The sequence below is a fragment of the Rhincodon typus genome, chromosome 10, assembly GCF_021869965.1.
Source record: "Rhincodon typus isolate 14 chromosome 10, sRhiTyp1.1, whole genome shotgun sequence".
NCBI lineage: Eukaryota > Metazoa > Chordata > Chondrichthyes > Orectolobiformes > Rhincodontidae > Rhincodon > Rhincodon typus.
The window spans coordinates 69,978,890-69,999,783 of NC_063341.1; the positions used below are offsets into that span (position 1 = coordinate 69,978,890).

The following is a 20,894-nucleotide window of genomic DNA, read 5'->3' on the forward strand; positions in this document are numbered from 1 at the left end:
AGCTGCAGCATAACCTCACGGCTCTTAAACTCAATTCCCTTGCCGATGAAAACCAACACACCATATGCCTTCTTTACAACCCAACACAGGCCAAAGTTACGGTAACAGATTGGGAAAATCCCCAAAGAAATTCTGTCTCCTTGTACTGCAGGAACATTGACGTTTCTTCTATTGTCGTGTATTCCTTTATACTGTGTGCGTGCATGTGTCTGCGTCTGCATGTGCGTGACTGTGTATCTCTCTGTACGTGCTACTGATAGGAGTTTGTGTCTCTGTGTGTTGTCAATGTGTGTGTGTGTGTTTCTGATGTGTCTGTGCATGTGTGTGTGTGTCTCTGTGTGTGTTATCTGCCTGTGTGTGTGTGCCTCTGTGTGTATTACTGATGTATATTTGTGTGCATGCCTGTGCATGTGTATTATTCCAGTGATCCTCACATGGTAGCATTCATTTGCCTTTTCCTAGGCTGATGTGATTATTGCTGAACCATACCTTAAATACGGAGATGACCCATACAACCTACAGTATGGCGAATGTGGTGCGAAGGGACAGTACATTCACTTCACAACAAACTTTATACTGAACAGCAGTCTGGTTTCAGTTTACGGATCAAAAAGTAAACAATTAACTCAACATACTACAACATGTGCTTCTATCCTAAATCATGTGTGAATGTGAGTTCACCATTCAGACTCTCCAGTCTGTACTACCATTCAATATAGAGCAACATCCTAACTTCATTTCCTCTCCTTGTCTCCTTATCTCTCAATATGACTGACTAGCAAAACTTCATTTTTGAATTTAAATTTTCTTGAGAGCTAGTATCTTTTGCTTTTAGTGAGAGAGAGTTCCCCACTTCTATCACATTGGTCACAAGTTGGCCTCCCTACCTTAGGTTTCCATCCCACCTCCAAAACTCTGTTAGCCACTTCCTCCAATGCCCTTCCTCGTCCCTTTCTGAGGATGAAACATAAGAACATAAGAAATAGAACCAGGACGAGGCCATCTGGCCCAGCGAGCCTGCTCCGCCATTCAATAAGATCATGGCTGACACAGACCCATAGTTAGCTTCTTGTCTGGCAATGTCTTGGTTTTGAAATTCTCCTTCCTACCTCAAACCCTTCTGTGGTCTTTCCCCTTGCTGTTTTTGTCATCTCTACGAGCCCTGTAACTCTCTGAGATCTCTAAACACCTTCAATTCTAGTCTTTTAACCATTTCCAGTTTTAATGGCTCCACCATAAGCCAATGCCCTAAAAGCTTTTCAATTCCTTCTCTAAACCTCTCCAACTCTCAATGTTTCACTCTTCTAACTCACTCTTTAAAACCTCTTTCATTAAACATTGCCCAACTGCCGTCAAAGATCCATATGGTATCTTGGTGTCAAATTATGTATAATAGTAATCAAGTAAAGTTCCTTGTGTTTTGTTTTCAAACTGTAAGCTATTGTTCCTTTGTTACTTCCTCAAAAAATGCAATTAGATATATTTGATATGATCTTCCTTTACAAATCTAATCAGTTCAAATTTCCCTAAATTCTTGGTCACTGTCCTTAACCATAGATTCCAGTAAATTCCCCACAACAAAAATAAAACTAATAAATCTCTAGTTTCCTGCTTTTGCCTTGGGGGTGTAGATATTTAATACACAATTAGTGGAAGTAAAAACAGCGGAGAGTGAATCATGTTCTCGAAGAGAGGTTTTATCATAGCAGCAATCTCATAACTAAATCCAGGTGCCAGGACTTGTGTTCCAGCCCTGAGTTCAAATCCCGCCATAGCACTGGTGGAATTTAAATTCAGTTAATAACTCTCAGCGATGTTGATCACAAAGCTACTACTGATAGACATAATTTAATAGGGAAGAAAATCTACTCAAGCTTGAGCAGTATCTATGGGAAAGAGAAATAAATTAACATTTTGAGTCTGATACGACTCTTATCTTTGAATTCTGAACAAGAGTCACAATGGACTTGAAATGTTAATTCTACCTCTCTCTCCACAGATGCTGCCTGACCTGCTGAATGTCTCCAACCATTTTTGGTTATCTGGTTCAGATTTCCACCATTCTGATTCTACTATAAGGAAATCTACACTCTATATCTGATAAGACCAACAAAGAAATCTAGACCTATAGCAACGTGGTTGAATCTTAACTGTCCTCAGTTCAAGGGTAATTAGGGGTGGGCAAATGTTGGCGTTACTGGGTGGAAACACAATGGATTTGTGAGTACTCATGCTGGCGCACAACTGTACAATCTGTGAATGAGTAAAGGTTGGGTATCCATCCAATTTATACAAGGCATTCTTGAAGGTGACAATCAGACTGCCCCATGGAACTGCCTAAGGCTTGGCTGAGATATAGTGATGGATGGATAAGTGGGAAGGGAAGGAAGCTAAAGATAGTTGGCGCTAAGACTAGAGTGGCTGTGGGGAGTGGAACCCGAGTTATGTTGAAAGTCGTAGGTAATTAACAAACATGCTCACTCTTCTTGATCTGGTTGCAACATAAAACCATCCCTACACTGCATCACAAAGAAGGTCACAATGCTCCTGCTGCACACCTCTTGCTTGGAACAAGTGTGTAGATTTCTTTCTCCTGGTACTTCAGGAAAACATATCCCTCCTTCTCTAGGCTGCATACAGCATTGTTACAAACATTGCAATACATTTCTGAGCTGCTTCACCATTGAGCTAGGAGAGGATCAATGTATTTAGTCCCATCCTTTGACACATCAATTCTAATCCGCTCAGAGACCTTGCAGCAGAAACCAGTACCGCCACTAACGGAGGCTGCAAAATGTGGTTTGTCTTGCCCCGAACTAACATCATGCCACTGAGAGCATTTCACATGCAGACAAGAGACTATTTATATTTACTGATGCACCCATACTGCTTATGTCTCACAGAAAATGACAGCACTTGGTTTCATAATTTTGAATGGAAAAATACTGTTGTTACAGGTAAAGTATTTCTTCATAAGTGGGCTCGATTTCAGTGGGGACTGTTTGAAGAATACAACCACCTCAAGCCTTTTTATATGTCAGACGATGGAACTTCTGAGGCGACAAGGTAGGACAATTCAACATGACTGACGTTGTCCAGAGAAAAACGTCTTTCAAGATTTCTAGACAAGATGACAATACTTGAAATAAGGGGAGACTTGCATTTAATTAGTTAGTTATATACTCATAGAGATATTATTACAATTGACAATGTTTTCACAGTTACCATTGGACTAGCTTTATATTCCAGATTTTTTTTCATTGAATGCGAATTTTGCCATGCGTTGTGGTGGGATTTGAACTCATGTCCCCAAAGCATTAACCTGGAGTTCTGGTTTATCAGTCTAATGCCACGATCCAACAATGTCCCTGTCCTCCTTGCTTCCTGAAATCAAGACACTGTCTGGCTGACCAACCAAGGCAGCAACATCTCGATCTGTGTGCCCCTTCAGGACCGTCTGTGACTGTTGCCTCATTGAAGTCCTGGTGAACCTCTACAGCAGAATCCTGCAGCCACCTCCCCTCCAGGGAAAGGAAACATCCTCGTTCCCCTTTTCTGAAGAAGAGTCACGCTGCACTTGAAACATAACTCTGTTTCTCCCTCCACAGATGCTACCAGACCTGCTGAATTTCTCCAGGACATTCTGTTATTAATCCTTTTCCCCGTGTCCTGACTGTAGCTCATTTTTGCCTGCTGACGCACCACGTGTTGGTCATAACCGTGCACTGATCTCCAAGATATGCACAGTGCCAGTATCCAAATTGATAACTGCAAGCATTAGATGAAGGGATGGGAGCTGTTCATTGGTGCAGTGCTGTTGCTGCCTCCTTTCCTCCTGGGACTCTTGTGTCTAAGCACAGAGCAGTTCTAACGTGACTATAATAAGATCTCAGAAGGAGAAAGTTAGTCTGAGGGTAGGGGACTTAGGTGCGAAGCAAGAGGTTCATGGTTACAACATCAGAAGCTTGTTCATCATATCAGGAAGCAGGGTTAGAATGAACTGAGAATGGTGAAGTGGCATAAGGCAGGAATAGACCATTGGCCTCACTGTTTTCAGTCATGTCGGATGAGACAGGATTTGGCATCACCAGCCCTTTGATGTTAAGAAGAAACTCCTCTGTAGAGTTCAGGAGACGCAGGTAGCCTTGTGATGTGCCAGTTTGATTCTGCTCCCATCTTTTTTGAGAGAGGTCAGAGTGTCTATGATTGGCTTGAATTGTGTTTGGCTGATCTGCTCATCGGAGTTCAGTAGCTGAAGTTATGTTGATGACTCTTGCAACATTGTTTGGTGTGTGAAGGCATTTGTTGTAACTCCCGAAAAGTAGGTAGTGCTTCTGGGAAAGTACTGGATAGATGGTAGGAGTGGCAAAGATTGAGTAGGGGTTGAGAAGTGACAGGTAAAGATGCAGTCATCGATGAGTGAAGTCATTAGAGTCTTTGAGGCAATACTGCCAGGTTTTCAAGTCCATGGGTTGGCACAATATCTCAGTGGTTAGCACTGCTGCCTCACAACACCAGGAACCAGATTTTATTCCAGCCTCAGGCAACTGTCTATCTGAAATTTGCATGTTCTCCCCATGTCTGTGTGGTTTTCCTCTGGGTGCTCCTGTTTCCACCCACAGTCCAAACAGTGCAAGTATAGGTGGATTGACTGTGCTAAATTGTGCATGGTGTCCATGGAGGTAAAGGTGAGGTGAATTAGTCATGGTAAATGTGGGGTTACAGGAATGGGCTGGGATTAGATCTGGGGTGGGAGGAAGCTCTTTGGAGGGTCAGTGTAAACACGATGGGCCAAATGGCCTCTCTCTGCACTGTAGAGATTCTATCTTCCTTCCAAAAGTCGGCCATCTGCTCCCACCTGTTTTTCTGTGTGGTCCTTCAAACCTTCTGAGGGCCAATGGAACCATTACATCTATCCTCCCAATCATCTCCCACTAAAGTCTCCAGTGCACATTATTCCACCTGCAACCTTCTCTTTGCCCTAGTGTTCATCATTTAGTGCAGTATCTCTTTAACATCAATGGCCCAGCTTCAGGAAAGGCAGGCTGGCTCAGCACACTCTGCTCAGCACCCCCTTTTGAGTGCAGAAGCAGCCGGTAGTATTGGGACCCACTTAGCCTCAAATTACAATTCTGCTAATAATTTAGGAAAGCTATCTAGCTCTGACAGAACTGGCACAGGCAGCGTGTGTATCATGTCTCCCATGCCCTAAATAAATGATGCTGTTGCCCACAGCAGTAGGATTCTTTCCAGCTCCCACAGAGATGTTCAAGACTTTGCTGCAAAGTTGCAAGCTGCATCAGGAGGCGCTGGTGTCTATGAATGAAGAAAATGAGTAAAATAAACCTCAAGCAATTTCTCCTTCTCGGTGTTGTCTAAAGTAGCATCTTCAATTTCATTAAATGATCACTTCTAATAGAAATGTTGCTCAGTATCAAATACAATGCTAATATTATATTGACTCTTAGATGTTCAAAACAGATAACTGGAATAGCTGCTGATTGCACTCCTGTTCACCGTGCGAGATTGATCCTGATACAAGGTTGCCGAAAGGTATTTGTAAATTCTTCCAAGCAAAGAATCAGAATTCATCCTCTTCGATTATGTACCTCCAGGGACTGCCAAATGTAAGCGGAGATACAAGAAGGTGCTTTTGTCAAATATCATTAAACACTCCTACAGCTCTTATACAGCTTATCACATCAGCCTCACGCCATTGCTACAGGACAACACTCAAAGTAGCCTCTTGGGCAGAATTATCCTCAGTGTGCTTCACCAATGCTCATCCCTTTGCCTGGAGATTGCTGTTAATCGCACAGTTTTCAGCTCAACTCATAATTCTTTAAATAACAGAGCCGTCTGTGCACGCATGCCAGATCTGCACAACATCCAGGTTGAACCTGGCAAGTGGCAAAGTGCCAGGAAATGACCATCTCCAACAAGAGAGAGCCTAACCATCTCCTCTTGACATTCAATCTGATTACCCTCACTATTAATATCCTGGGGATTACCACTGTCCAACAACTAAACTGCATCAGTTCATATCTTTACAAAACAGGTCAGGGACACTGAAGTGAGCAGTACCTCTCTGCAGCCTCTCTCCCCGACACCTCAGGGAAATTAGAAAGTGCTAGTAACACTCACATCCTAAGAACAAATTTGAACACATATGTCACTATATTTTATGTATATTTCTTTGGAAGGGACTTTTATATTGGCTACAGTGCTCTGGAGGAGTTTCACTTTAATGGACTCCTGCAATTTCACGCATCAGTCTCCCCTTTTTACTGAAGTTTGGGTGTGACTGCTCTTCATTGGTGGGAGAGCAGTGAAATCCTGCATTTTCCACATGTCCAGCTTCCTCCTGCAGGCTACATAGAGCTGGTCCCCAGAAGTTGGTGATAATGCAGGGATTGGTGTCTTTCCATGATTAAATGCCAATATCTGGGGAAGGGCAATACATGATTGCTGCTATCAACATGCTATTCACGATAAAGAGGAATTTTGTGGAAAAAAAATTTGGCTGATTTGTCTTTTGCTTAGTTTCAAGCTCAGACTGTGATAGTATCAGTATGAAGTATGTTTTAAACTTTGTGCCCAGCTGATGTTGTGGATTTCTTCCTCTTAGAGAGTTCCCTGGTGTCCATTGGAATTAATGGAATGCCAATCCAGCTTGTTTCATTGTGGGCGGGTGATGGTACCAGAGATTACTGCCTTGGTAGGAAGTGTAAAATTGATTAGAGTACTGCGTGCAGTTCTGGTCTCCCTGCCATAGGAAGGATATCATTAAACTAGAAAAAATATTTACAGGGACGTTACCAAGACTGGAGTGTTTGAAATATAAGGAGAGGTTGGATAGGCTGGGATATTTTTTTCCTGGCGCATAGGAGGCTGAAGGGTGACATTGTAGAGCTTTATAAATTCATGAGAGGCATAGACAAGGTGAATGGCCAAGGTCTTTTCCCCAGGGTAGGGAAGTCCAAGACTAGAGGGCATAGGTTTAAGGTGAGAGGGGAAAGGTTTAAAAAAGGCCTCAGGGGCAACATTTTCACATTAAGGATCGTGCCTGTATGGAAAAAGCTGCCAGAGAAAGTGGTGTAGGCATGTACAATTACAACATTTAAAAGACATTTAGTCAGATACATGGACAGGAAATGTTTAGAGGCATATGGGTCAAACACTGGTAAATGGTACTAGTCCAGTATAGGAAACCTGGTCAGCATAGATGAGTTGGACCGTTAGGCCTGCCTCTGTGCTGTATGACTCTGACCTTGTGCAGACAGTCTCTATGAGTCTGCTAAATCATCCTTTTTCTGTCTTGAAGAGTGTCACACTTTGTAAGACATTGCATAGCATTTTTATGGAGAGCTCTTCCTCTCCACCCCCTCAGTGTCTCTGCACCCCACAACACCACAGTCTAATCCTTTAACCCACTGCACTTTTTAATCTAAATATACAGGTGGTTGAATTCTGTGATAATATGACCCACAATCCTGAAGCACCAACTATGCAGAACAAAATATGCAACTACAGGAGCGCTTGGGAGGTTATCAGAGAGTCGCAGGATTTCAGAAACAATCACCCACCCTACAGTGGTTCAGTGATACCAACCTTTACACTGCTACAGGCCAAACACTGTGTGCTCTGCTTAGTCCTTGATGTCTCTGGGAGCATGGGCTCGTTAAGACCATCAGTAAAGTTTATTTTGCAGAAACCTCACTTCATGCTGTATGTGGCTTCATGCAGCAATCTAGAGGAGGTCAGAGACAATAAGGTGCAGGGCTGGATGAACACAGCAGGCCAAGCAGCATCATAGGAGCAGAGAGGCTGACGTTTCGGGCCTGGACCCTTCATCAGAAAAGGAGGTCAGAAGCTGGTTTTGCTGAGACAAGTGGCTCATCTCCCAACTCCCAGGTCCTCTTTATCACCTAGAGTGTACTGGAACACTCTCCACTTGCCCGAAACAATCACCATGCTGGAAAAAGCAGTCTGCTTGAATCAAGCCTAAATTAAATGAGTGTTTGCAAACCTTTTTTTCTGAATGTCATGTAGAAACAAATCAAATAAATGGCTGCATCTTGCATGTTGCTTTATCTTATATTTGTTAAATAGGGGAAGCGTATTAACAGACTATGACAAGCAGCTGAGATATTCTTACTGCAGATCATTGAAGCAAAATCAGAAGTTGGAATCGTCACTTTTAATAACATTGCAACTATTCAAACAAATTTGACAGTGATAGGGAATGATGATGTGAGGGATGAGCTGGTCCAACTGCTACCGACCTCAGCTACTTGGCGGACAAACATATGCGCAGGGGTTTGAGCTGGTTTTCAGGTGAGTTAAAAAAAGTTTTAACAGCTCATTGCTTTTAGTTAGCACTTTTTTCCCCAACAATGACAATAACTAATTGCTTTACAGATACTTCACAACAATGACAACACAACAAGTGGTGATGAAATCGTTTTGCTGACTGATGGGCAAGATAATGCAATAAGCAGTTGCTACTCAGACGTGAAACAAAGTGGTGCTGTTATCCATACAATAGCGTTAGGACCAAGTGCAGCTGTCGAATTGGAACAGTTGTCAAATATGACAGGTAAAACGCACTGAAAGGCCTTTAATTATGTCTTATAAGATCAACATGAAAGCACTTCCTGCCTCTTGCATTTTGTGTTTTTTTTTAATATGGTAGCCAGTGTATACCACAGAGAATTGAAAACAAGATATCTTGAAGTTTACTTACAACACTAATTACATGCCTATAAAGAGGCTAAGAATTCTACACGAAGTAAGTCACTTTCTGACTCCCCAAAGCCAGTTCACCATCTACAAGGCACAAATCAGGAGTGTGATGGAATACTCCCCATTGCCTGGATGACAACAGCCCCAGTAACACTCAAGAAGCTTGACACTTTCCAGGACAAAGCAGCCCGGCTAACTGGCACCACATCCATTCCACTGCCCTGGGACTCAGAACGTCAACTCTGTTTTTTTTCTGATGTGGAGGTGCCGGTGTTGGACTGGAGTGAACAAAGTCAGAAGTCACACAACACCAGGTTATAGTCCAACATGAAATAAGAAGCTTTCAGAGTGCTGCTCCTTTGTCAGGTGAAGTCTTCTCCTGAAGAAGATGCAGTGTTCCGAAAACATGAGATTTCAACCAAACCTGTTGGACTATAACCTGGTGACGTGTGACTTCTGACTCTGTTTTTCTCTCTCCACAGGAGCTGCCAAATCTGCTAAGTTTCTCCAGCAGTTTCTGTTTTTGTTTGTTTAAAATAAGTTGGTTGCCATCTCAATGAAAATAGTGGACAAAAGTTTTCCAGGTGAGTGTGCTCCAATTACTGGGCAGACTCCAAAGGGGAGTTGGAGGTACTTCTTCTTCCTATTTTTGGCCCTGGCGCTGCTAACAAAAAACTGCACTCTGTACTTTTTAAAATTTATTGTAAACAACACAAAATATTAAATAATCATAATAGAAAAGCATTAGAAACCCAACACAACGGGGAAACAAAAGTCAAAGCGTTCAAGTTACACTGAGATTACTGGTGTAGTGTTACATAACATTTACAGCATAAAACGTGACGTGGAGGTGCTGGTGTTGGACTGGGGTGGACAAAGTCAGAAATTCACCTCTGTACTTCATCAAAAAATCCAATTTGATTAGATAAGCATAACCTGAATTTTATAAATGTGTAAAGGTTCTCCTTTATTAAGCCAAATCTCTCCAAGTGCCTGTTGACTTTTCTTCCATAAATTATTGTTTCCAAAAATCTTACCCAACACTGATGTCAAATTATAAACTGAAAGAACTGCGGATGCTGTAAATCAGAAACAAAAACAGAAGTTGCTGGAAAAGTTCAGCGTGTCTAGCAGCATCTGTGAAGAGAAATCAGAGTTAACATTTCAGGTCCTGTAACCCTTCCTCAGAAGGTTCTGTGGAAGGGTCACCAGACCTGAAACATTAACTCTCATTTCTCTCTACAGATGCTGCTAGACCTGCTGAGCTTTTCAAGCAAGTGATGTTAAATTAAGTCTCTTAGAGTGTAGGTATTGAGATTTGAATCAAGTGACAATCTCATTGAAAGGTGGACTGAGTTTGTGGGATGGAACAGTTCATTGGTCCTTTGAGTGCGACCACATTTCTGGACTCCAATTGCCAAGTCTCTTGTTAACATAGTGAAAGTAGCCAAATCCTAGATACTTTGCTTCTGTTGAACTGTCAGGCTAAAAATCAGGACTAAAATGCTTCAGAGTTTATCATGTAATCCCTACAGTGTGCAAGCAGGCCATTCAGTCCATCAAGCTCACACTGACCCTCCGAAGAGTATCCCACCCAAACCCACCCTCTACCCTATCACTGTAACCCTGCATTTCCCATCATTAATCCACCTAGCCTACACATACCTGCACACTATAGGCAATTTAGCAAGGCCAATCCACCTAACCTGCTTTGGGCTGTGGGAGGAAACCGGAGCATTTAGAGGAAACACACGCAGACACAGGGAGAATGTGCAAACTTCACACAGGCATTTGCCTTAGAGTGAAATCAGACCTGGGTCCCTGGCACTGTGAAGCAGCAGTGCTAACCACTGAGCCACCGTGCCTAATTAATTTTCATTGGGTGGATTCTATCACATTGCAGAAATCCATGGATGCCTATTTCAGAATTAAGTTATTAATTGGAATTAGCCAGAGGTTTTCTGTATATTTATAACTTCTCCTTCTTATTCTCTAGGAGGTTTACAGTTTGCAGCCACTGATAACCTTGATACCAATGGATTAATGGATGCCTTCACTGGATTAGTATCAGGAAATGGTGACATTAGTCAACAGTCTATTCAGGTTTGATTGGTATCAGATAATGAGTTTCCAAATCACAGTTGTGCTAATATAATGGTAAAACATAATAATTCTATTTCCTTGGTCGCAGCTTGAAAGTTCTGCAACAAGGATTGATGATGACAGTTGGTTGAATGGTACAGTTTTTGTCGATAAGACCATTGGGAATGATACATTTTTTGTCATTACGTGGGAGAGGCAGATACCAGGTGTGTTTGTACATGACCCCAGTGGAAAGGTGTACAACAGCAGTGACTTTAAGATTGATAACACTGTACAAACAGCCCGTCTGAAGATTAATGGGACTGCCCAGGTATGATCAAATTGTTACTTTAATAACTATTTCTTATCAATTTAAGCATGCTTCCTGATAGCATTGTCTAAGTGTAACTTGTTTACCATTGCCCATCCTTTATTAAGACAAGTCCCCATCAAACTCTACCCTGGTAAGACCTTTACAATCCTACATGTTTCAATACGCTTCACACCCTTCAAAACTCCAATGGATACAGCCCCATCCTGTTCAACATTTATTTGAATTCAGAATTTTTCTGAAGAAGGGTCTAGGCCCAAAACGTCAGCTTTCCTGCTCCTCTGATGCTGCTTGCCCTGCTGCGTTCATCCAGCTCTACACCTGGTTATCTCAGATTCTCCAGCATCTGCAGTTCCTACTATCTCTGAAACACCTTTATAACATGGGTTTGCTTTAACAGCTCTTTCTTCTTGTGATAATGCTGTGGCTTTAGGAGGTGTGTTTTGTCCTAGTTTCTTTTAGAGAGAGACTGAGGACAGGTGACGAACAGTCTATGAGAGATAAACAACTTGTGAAGCCTTGGGGAGTTTTTTAAAAATGTTGGAACAATAGAAGCAGCCTGATTGGGTGTGGTCAAGCTCCCACGGAAACAGGGCTTTTAGGTTTAGCTTTCAGCAGTTGCTTTTGGGTCTTGAAGAAGTGGAAGCTGTTTTTCCAAACCTCGATTATTGCCAAAAGCTGGGGATTCTGTTCCTGGGCTGCTGGATTGCATGTGAGATAAAATCTGTTTTCTAAATTTACCAAGGGTTGTGTTTATGGGATGTTACTATATTGGAAAAGCTGATTAGTAACAGTTACTGTATCTATTATTCTGTTAAGTTTTCCAGTTGGGTTAAGTTATTATAAGTTAGAGTCCTACAGCATGGAGACAGGCCCTTCGGCCCAAACTGGTCTATGCTGACCAAGTTCTTCTTTCTTTTGTTGTATTTTAACTACAGTTCTTGAATAAATTCTGTTTTGCTTAAAGTCGAGTAGTTTGACCAATCAAATTGCATCTGGAACACAGCATCTGACATCTTCCTTTAAAATAAGAAAATGTTAGGGTTTAGGCTATCTTTTCAATATGTTTTGAGGAAGTTTGGTCTGGTCTGTAACAAATAAGTTGACATTGTGAGGGGACCTAAGTATCAACAGGAATTAAAGATTGGTGACAACCCATGTATTCGAAATTACAATGGTCCAGCTCTCTGTCCGACCTGATATAGTAGTAGTAGAGGTTTGTCTTCTCTCACCAGCTACATAATATATACTTTGTAAAAACCAAAAGAACAGCGGATGCTGTAAATCAGGAGCAAAAACAAAGTTGCTGGAAAAGCTCAGCAGGTCTGGCAGCATCTGTGAAGGAGAAAACAGAGTTAATGTTTCAGGTCCGGTGACCCTTCCTCAGAAGTTCTGAGGAACCGTTCTGAGGAAGGGTCACGGACCCGAAACGTTAACTCTGTTTTCTTCTTCACAGATGCTGCCGGAACTTGCTGAGCTTTTCCAGCAATTTTGTTTTTGTTCCTAATATATATTTTGAATGGCTGTTGGAAGGTGAGGTAATGGCATAGTAGTAATTTCACTGGAATAATATCCTGAGACCAATCTAGTGCTCTGCGTTCATGGGTTCAAATCCTCCTTCGTTGGCACTTGGAATTCGAGTGCACTTGCTAAAATAGCAGCAACAGTGACCATGGAAACAACAATCAATTGTTGTTAAAACTCATCTATTGTGAATGAATGCGTGTTCTTACCTGGATGATATGTGACTCCAGTTCCACAAAATGTGGTTGGCTTGTAACATTGAAATGCCACAGCAAGCTCCCTGAATCAGGGCAATTAGCGCTAGGCAATGAACAGTCTTTCCAGTGATGCCAAAATCCAATAAATGAATTAAAAATATAAAGTGGCTCCAGCTCAGCATTGAAGCCGAGGAGGAAATGTGACTCTCCCAATAGCACAGCAAGCTCACTGCTTCAGGATCAGAGTGGACAGCCTATGATCATTTCAGGTGACTTGTGGTTTTCAGTGCTCCACATAAATTGTCCTGTCCTTGAAAAGTAACAGGTGATTAGGCTTAGCCTGTACTTGTTCATTGTAAGTCATAATTCTTAAAATCTCCATAATGTCTTCTCATTATTTCATTCATTGATGAAAGACATGCAGTGTACATGTAACAGGGATACTTTTACATCTGTCAGCAGCTATCTTTTAGTTCCCTATTTCCCTCATCTCCAATTGGACTGATGTCTATGTGCCACTTACCTGCAGGCAGTACTCCCTGTCTCAGTGTGTTAAACAACTTGCACAGTCAACCACCCTAACCAAGCCTTTTCTATGCACTTTGCACTTTGTTCTTCAAGGATGGAATAATGACCTGCAAATGAGTGAATTAATGGATGCATTAATGCAGTGTGTTTGGTGAGGGTGAATATGTTGCATTAGGATTTGGTGAGTTACAAGAGTATATGGATGAATGAAGAAGTGGTAAAGGCTGGGTGCTGCTGTAAGTCAAGTGGGTTACAGAAATGAAGTGATACTTGGCACATGAAGAGTGGTTTGGGGCTAAAACTACAGGATACAGTTGAAGCAACTTACTTTCCCTGGCCTGATGCAAACCATCAAATCACTTCTTACATCCATAGTCTGGGCAATAATTCTCTTGATATTGACACCTCGACCATATTTTGTAGTGAGATTATCTCCCTTCTGATCCTGGGAAAGCATATTCTCCTCATGGTCCTATGTCCAATGTCATTTTGGCAATGCATCATTGAATCTGTCTTTCAGTCTCACTGTAAGGTGCCTTATTCATGTTGAAGACATTCAGTTCCCCTCTATACATTGTCTCTTCAAATGTAACTGACATTGAGCCATTCAAGTAAACATCACACTCAGTGCATAGCTTGGACATGCAAAAGTCAACATTTATTAGCATAATTGAGTTTAGAGCTCTGATTCTGAGCCACTGCATTGATTATTGGGTGTTCTCATGTATTATGAGCAAGTCCCCAGTTCCCAGGACTACAGCTCATGTTAACCAATGCTTCAGAGATAAAGCAATTCATAAAACAATGAAAGAGTTTTGAGTTTTGATTGTTGTTGATTGGATTTAGACCTGATTGTTTTGCTTTGCACACATCATCAGTGACTACTCATACAGTAAGGCTGTGGACCCGAGGACACAGCTTTAGAGTAACGGGAAGACCCTTTAGAACAGAGATGGGGAGAAACTTCTTCAGCCAGAGAGTGGTGAATCTATGTAATTCACTGACACAGAAGGCTGTGGAGGCCAGGTCATTGAGTACATTTAAGACTGAGATAGAAAGGTTCTTGATCGTCAAGAGGATCAAAGGTTACACGGAGAAAATGGGAGAATGGGATTGAGAAATTTATCAGCCATGATTGAATGGTGGAGCAGACTCGATGGGCTGAATGGCCTAATTTCTGCTCCTAAGTCTTATGGTCTTATTGAGGCCAAGTCTCTGAATGTATTAACAAAAGAGATAAATAAATCTTTAGATTGCGAAACCATCAAGGTGTATGGGGAGAAAGTGGGCATATGGCATTGAGGTAGAAGATCAGCCATGATCATATTGAATTGATGGGCTGAATGGCCTACTCCTGTTCCTAATTTCTAAGAGTATGAATTATTGTTTTGTTGCTAAGTGCTAACATTCATGCAGTGTTATTAGTCCATGTTCCTCTCACAGTGTATTTTGCTGTTCACCCTTTTTTACATTTAGGTGTGGATATCATCAGGAACGATGGCATTTACACTAAATATTTCCACAACTTTACTGGATATGGAAGATACAGCTTTAAAGTGCGTGTACAGGGAAAGGAAGGAACAATAAAAATGACAGGAAGACCTCCTTTGTTTGTACCAGGATATATGGAGAATGGTAAATACTTGGCAAGGACAGAAAAATATGCATAGAGTTACCACCAGAGCGTGGGTGATTTTATACCAGCATGAGTTATCATTTTGATATCTGTCTGGATTCTGCAGCTCCCCAGATCACTTTCATTATGTTCACCTTTTCCTCATCACATCAGTCCTTACAGCCCATACCAAGTCCCCGAGTAAATAACATTGTGGGAGGGCAGAGACAGAAGAAATGGAAGAGCATTGGATTCATGTGTGTTACTTCTCTTACTGAGAGAAAACTGGTGTTTTGTCATTCCAATGCCAAGCAGCTTTGCACACTTCTCTGAGATGCCAGCTTCAAACAAAGGTTCAATTCAAGAGAATTTTTGTTGAGGGTCATTGCACAGAGTGATAAAGATCTTGTAATATATTGCTATTCTTTTTATATGGAGTTCCTATTGAATATTTTCACATATTCTGTTACAAATTCAAACGGTTGGAAACATTGAAAATATCCGGTTAATGTCTGGCTAATCCTATTGTTTATATCAGTTAATGAGATCATAAAAAGACCTCATGTATAATGTAAAGGAGAGGGAGGTACCAAGTATATTCAATCCCAAAGGACAACTTTGTACAGGAGGTTGCAAGTATATAATCATGATTGCTTACTCAATGTTTACGAGAGAAGACGATAAGTCCTCAAGAAAACATTTATTGCCATTTTATAGGTTTTATAACATAAGCAAAATGCAAGTCTCATCTATCATCACGTATTTCTTCTATCAGTTGATGCAGCTGTTAGCTGTTATCTTTGATGCACACTCATGAACTGTATGCAGTTCTGGTTGCCATGCTATCAGAAAGATATTATTAAATTGAAGAGGGTTCAGAAAAGGTTTACCAGGCTGTTGCTGGGGAATGGGGTGGGGATTGGGGGGTGCGGGGGGATGGAGGTTTCAGTTATAACAAGAGGCTGGATAGGCTGGGACACTTTTCCACTGGAGCATAGGAGGTTGAAGGATGACGTTATAGAGGTATATAAAATCATGAGGGGCATACATTAAGGTGAATAGCAAGGGTCTTTTCCCGAGGGTAGGGGTATTCAAAAGTACAGGACATATTTTTATGGTGAGAGGAAAAAGTTTTAAGAAGGATATAGGGAGCAATTTTTTTTTTACACACAGAGTGGTTCATATGTGGAATGAACTGCCAGAGGAAGTGGTGGATGCAGGTACAGTTACAACATTTAAAAGACTTTGATCAGTACGTGAATAGGAAATGTTTGGAGGGATATGGGCCAAATGCAGGCAAGTGGGACTAGTTTAGTTTGGGAACGTGGTCGGCATAGATTAGTTAGACCGAAGAGTCTGTTTCCGTGCTGTATGACTCTATGATTCTATGGCTCCATGCATTCCTTTGATATCTTATCATATCTTTGATATCTTAATCTTACTGATAAGATTATAATATTCCCTTATCCATCCTTACTCCTTGATATTCCCCTTTGAGGTAATAAAAGATTCTACAAGGGAGGTATGGGGGTGGGGCGAGGGGTCACGGGGTGGAAGGAGTAAACAATACACGGAGATGGGATCCAGAGAGAGAGAGAGAACAACAGTTGGGCAGACTAAGGAATGGATAATGTTGAGCTGGGTCGAAAGAAAAGCTGATAATGCAGCCCATTAATGAGTGAATACTAGCTGGTTGCAGTGGAAGCAGCCCATGTGATCACAAGGTCTGGTGTGTGGGGGTGGGGTAAGGATATGGGAGAAGGTACTCAGGCTCTAAAATTATTGAACTCAACATTTTTTAAAGTCCAAAAGATTGCAGTGGCCCCAAGTGGAAAATGAGATGCTGTTCTTCAAGCTTGTACTGAGCTTTGCTGGCGCATTGCAACAAGCTGGAGATGTTGGCCAGCGAACAGGGTGTGTTGGAATGTCAGGCAACTGGTGGTTCGATTATAGACGGAAAGTAGGTGTTCTAAAAAGCAGTCATCAGTCTGCATTGCATCTCCCCAGTGTAGAGGAGACTACATTGTGAGCAGCAAATACGGTCAAGTATATTGAGTGAAGTGCAGGTAAATTGCTGCTTCATTTAGAAGGTGTGTCTGGGGTCTTGGATACTGTGGAGGGAGGAGGTAAATGGCAGGTGTTACACTTTCTACGATTGCCTTAGAAGGTGCCATGGGGGTTGTAGGGAATGGAGGAGGAGTGGACCAGGGTGTCCCGGAAGGAACAGTCCTTGCAAAAGGCTGACAGCGGAGGGGAGGGGAATGTGTGTTTGGTGGTGGCATCCCGCTGGAGGTGACGTAAATGGCGGCTAATGATCCTTTGGATGTGGAAGCTGGTGGGATGGTAAGTGAGGACTGGGGGAGCTTATCAGTGCTGTGGGAAGGAAGAGATAGGGCGAGGGCAGAAGTGCAGGAAATGTGTTTGATCTAGCTGAGGACCCTGTCGACCATAGTGGCGTGGAATCCTTGGTTGAGGAAGAAGGTGGACATTTCGCAGAACCCCTGTGGAATGTAGTATCATCAGAATAGATGTATTGTAGACAAAGAAACTGGGAGAATGGGACGGAGTCCTTACAGGAGCAGGGTGTGAGAGTTGGTAACTTTGTAATGGATATTGGTGGCCAACCTATCCCCAGAATGGAAATAGATATGAGGGATGGGAAAAGAGGAGTCGGAGATAGACCAGGTAAGGTGAGAGCAGGGTTAGTTAAGTCTATGTGGTCTGGATCCAAAAGATATATGTCTTTCTTTTCATCTAGAGCTTATCCATCCAAATCAACCAAGTTCTCCAATCAACGTTGAAGATCTTGATCCTAAGTTGGAAGATATTGACAGGGTTCAAATAGGAGGAACGATTTCACTTCCCCCAGGAACAGCCATTGTTGACTTTCCACCATGTAAAATCACAGATCTTCAAGCTGTAATTGTCCAAAGTAACATTCAATTAGAGTAGACAGCACCGGGAGAAGACTGTGATCAGGGAGCAGGTAACTCTCGCTGAATATATGTTACTGATCAGGATTTTTTTTGCCTCTAACAACAATGTAAACAGATGGTTCCAATGAGATGGCAGTAGAGCGGTAATGCCCCTGGCCTAGGCTCATGCTCTGAGAATGTGAGTTCAAAGCCCATCATGGCCAGCTGTTAGAATTCGAATGAGGATTGAGAGGGGATATGATTGAGATGTATAAAATTGTGAGGGGTGTAGACAGGAAGAAACCTTTCCCCTTGATAGAGGGATTAATGACAAGGGGGCATAGATTTAAGGTAAGGGGCAGAAGGTTTAGAAGGGATGTAGGGAAAAACATTTTCATCCGGAGGGTGGTGGGAATCTGGAACTCACTACCTGTAAGGCTGGTAGAGGCAGAAACCCTTACAATGTTTAAGAAATATTTAGATGTGCACTTGCAATGCCATGGCATATGAAACTACGGGCCAAGTGTTGGAAATTGGGATTAGAATATTTAGGTGGTTGTTTTTGGCCAGCACAGACATGATAGGCCAAAGGGCCTTTTTCTATGACTCTATGAGTTGATAACTGTCCACGCTCCAAGAGCCCCCTTGGAACCGTAGAAATGATGCAGCACAGAAGGGGACTATTCGGCCCATTTTGTCCATGTCCATCCAGATCCCCTTTCTTGAGTCACAGAAACAGATCCTTTGGCCCAACTTATCCATGTTGACCAAATTTTCCAAACTAAAACTAGTCTGACTTGCCTGCAATTGGCCCATATCGTTCTAAACCTTTCCTATTCATGTACCTGTCCAAATGTTTTTTAAACGTTGTAACTGTACCTGCATCTACCACTTCCTCTGGCAGTTCATTCCACATATGAACCACCCTCTGGGTGAACAAGTTGGCCCTCAGGTCCCTGTTAAATCTTTCTCCTCTCATCTGAAAAGTATGACCCCTAGTTTTGAACTCCCCCACCCTAGGGAAAAAGACCTTTGCTATTCACCTTATATGCCCCTAATAGAACATAGAACAGTACAGCACAATACAGGCCCTTCGGCCCACGATGTTGTGCCTAATTTTTACCCTAATCCTAAGGTCTATCTAACCTCCACCCCTACCTTATACTATCATCCATATGCCTATCTAATAGCTGCTGAAATGCCCCTAATGAGGCCGACTGCACTACCCTCTCTGACAACGCATTCCATGTCCCAACCACTTCCTGATTAAAGAACCTACCTCTGACGTCTCTCCTTTATCTACCTCCACTCACTTTAAAACTATGCCCCCTCTGAAATATCTAACATAGCTAAGATCTCTGTCTTTGTGCCTTTGTACGAGCTCCCAAAAGACAACACTATACCACAGAAGGCTTGGATTGCAGCTATCGTTATAACTATCATTTGTCTGACTGCTGGGTTCTTGTATTTCATTCTGTGCAAAAAAAACCGCAAGGTCCAATTTGTTGATGTGTAATGTCCTCATCATAGCAATGAGCCAGTAGCATGCACTCAATGAAGTCGGTAATTCCAACAACCAATCATATTGCACTTTATACACATATGGACTTGGTTGAGGATGTGAGGGACAGGGTGAAAATCCATGAGGGTCCTCCAGCACTGACACCAGTTTTTGGTGTTTTCATGGCTGTTCTTTCAAAGTTACAGTGGACAATTGGAAGGCTGCTCTGAAACATCACTCGATAAAAGGTAGGAAGGCTGCACTATTTTAATTCATTTTGGAAGTATCCCATACACACTGTAGCCTAATCTTTGGCTTTCACCTATTTATGCATCATTTCTCTTGACTTAGGTAGTCTTGTATGTCCCTATAACCAATGAATATATATTGCCGGTTACTTCTGGATGTGATTTCTGTTTTTCCACTTAATAAAAGAATGTTTTACATCATAAAAACATTAATTCTTTCAAATGTTTCCTGTGACAGTGCCAATATTTGGAGAAGAACCCTCACATGGAAAGTTTTAAAATTGATCATTTATACAATTCAAAGTATATTTGCCATCATCAACAAAAATAACGAGCACGATACCTTTCACAAGGATGTTGCCAGGGTTGGAGGGTTTGAGCTTTAGGTAAAGGCTGAATAGGCTGGGGCTATTTTCCCTGGAGCGTTGGAGGCTGAGGGGTGAGCTGAAAGAGGTTTATAAAATCATGAGGGGCATAGATAGGGTGAATAGCCAAGGTGTTATTTCTAGGGTTGGGGAGTCCAAAACTAGAGGGCATAGGTTTAAAGTGAGAGGGGAAAGATTTGAAAGGGGTCTGAGGGACAACTTCTTCATGCAGAGACTGGTGTGTGTGTGAAAAGAGCTGCCAGAGGAAGTGATAGAGGCTGGTACAATTACAGCATTTAAAAGGCATCGGAATAATTGGGTTTACAGGGATATGGAACAATGCTGGTAAATTGGACTAGATCAGATTTGGATATCTAATTGGCATGGACATGTTGGTCTGTTTCCATGTGGTATAACTCTTTGATTCTATAACTCGGACCCAAGGACTTGGAGAGTCGAGAGAGAGACCCGAGGAGATGGTCTGGGGTCACCGGTTGGACACACCCCTGCCTCGACCCCATCCCCAACGTCAACTGCAGGAGGATCCTTTGCAGGGACCAGACTCTAATAAAACGTTGACAAAAATATCAGGTCCCATGCGGTAGTGGTTTGGAAGCTTGCTCCGCTCCCGGCATTGGGCCACCCTCTGTGTCTGGGGACAGTAAGGGCAGAGGTGCCTGACATAAAGGCCTGGGCGGGAGTGAGGATGACTGCTCCTTCATTGCTATCATCCAGGGTGGCCTCAGGGTAACTATCCCCACTGCAGTGTCTGGTCAGCACAGGCAGCATCTGGAGTCCTTCCAGTTCTTCTAGTGTGGGCAAGATCTCAGTGGCCATGCCCAC

The 20,894-nt window shown here is 42.3% G+C and overlaps 1 pseudogene; it reads left to right on the forward strand.

The window, feature by feature from the left end:
• The window catches only part of LOC109933211, a 24,531-nt pseudogene extending 6,241 nt beyond the window's left edge, over positions 1-18,290 (forward strand).
• The last annotated feature ends 2,604 nt before the right edge of the window (positions 18,291-20,894 follow it).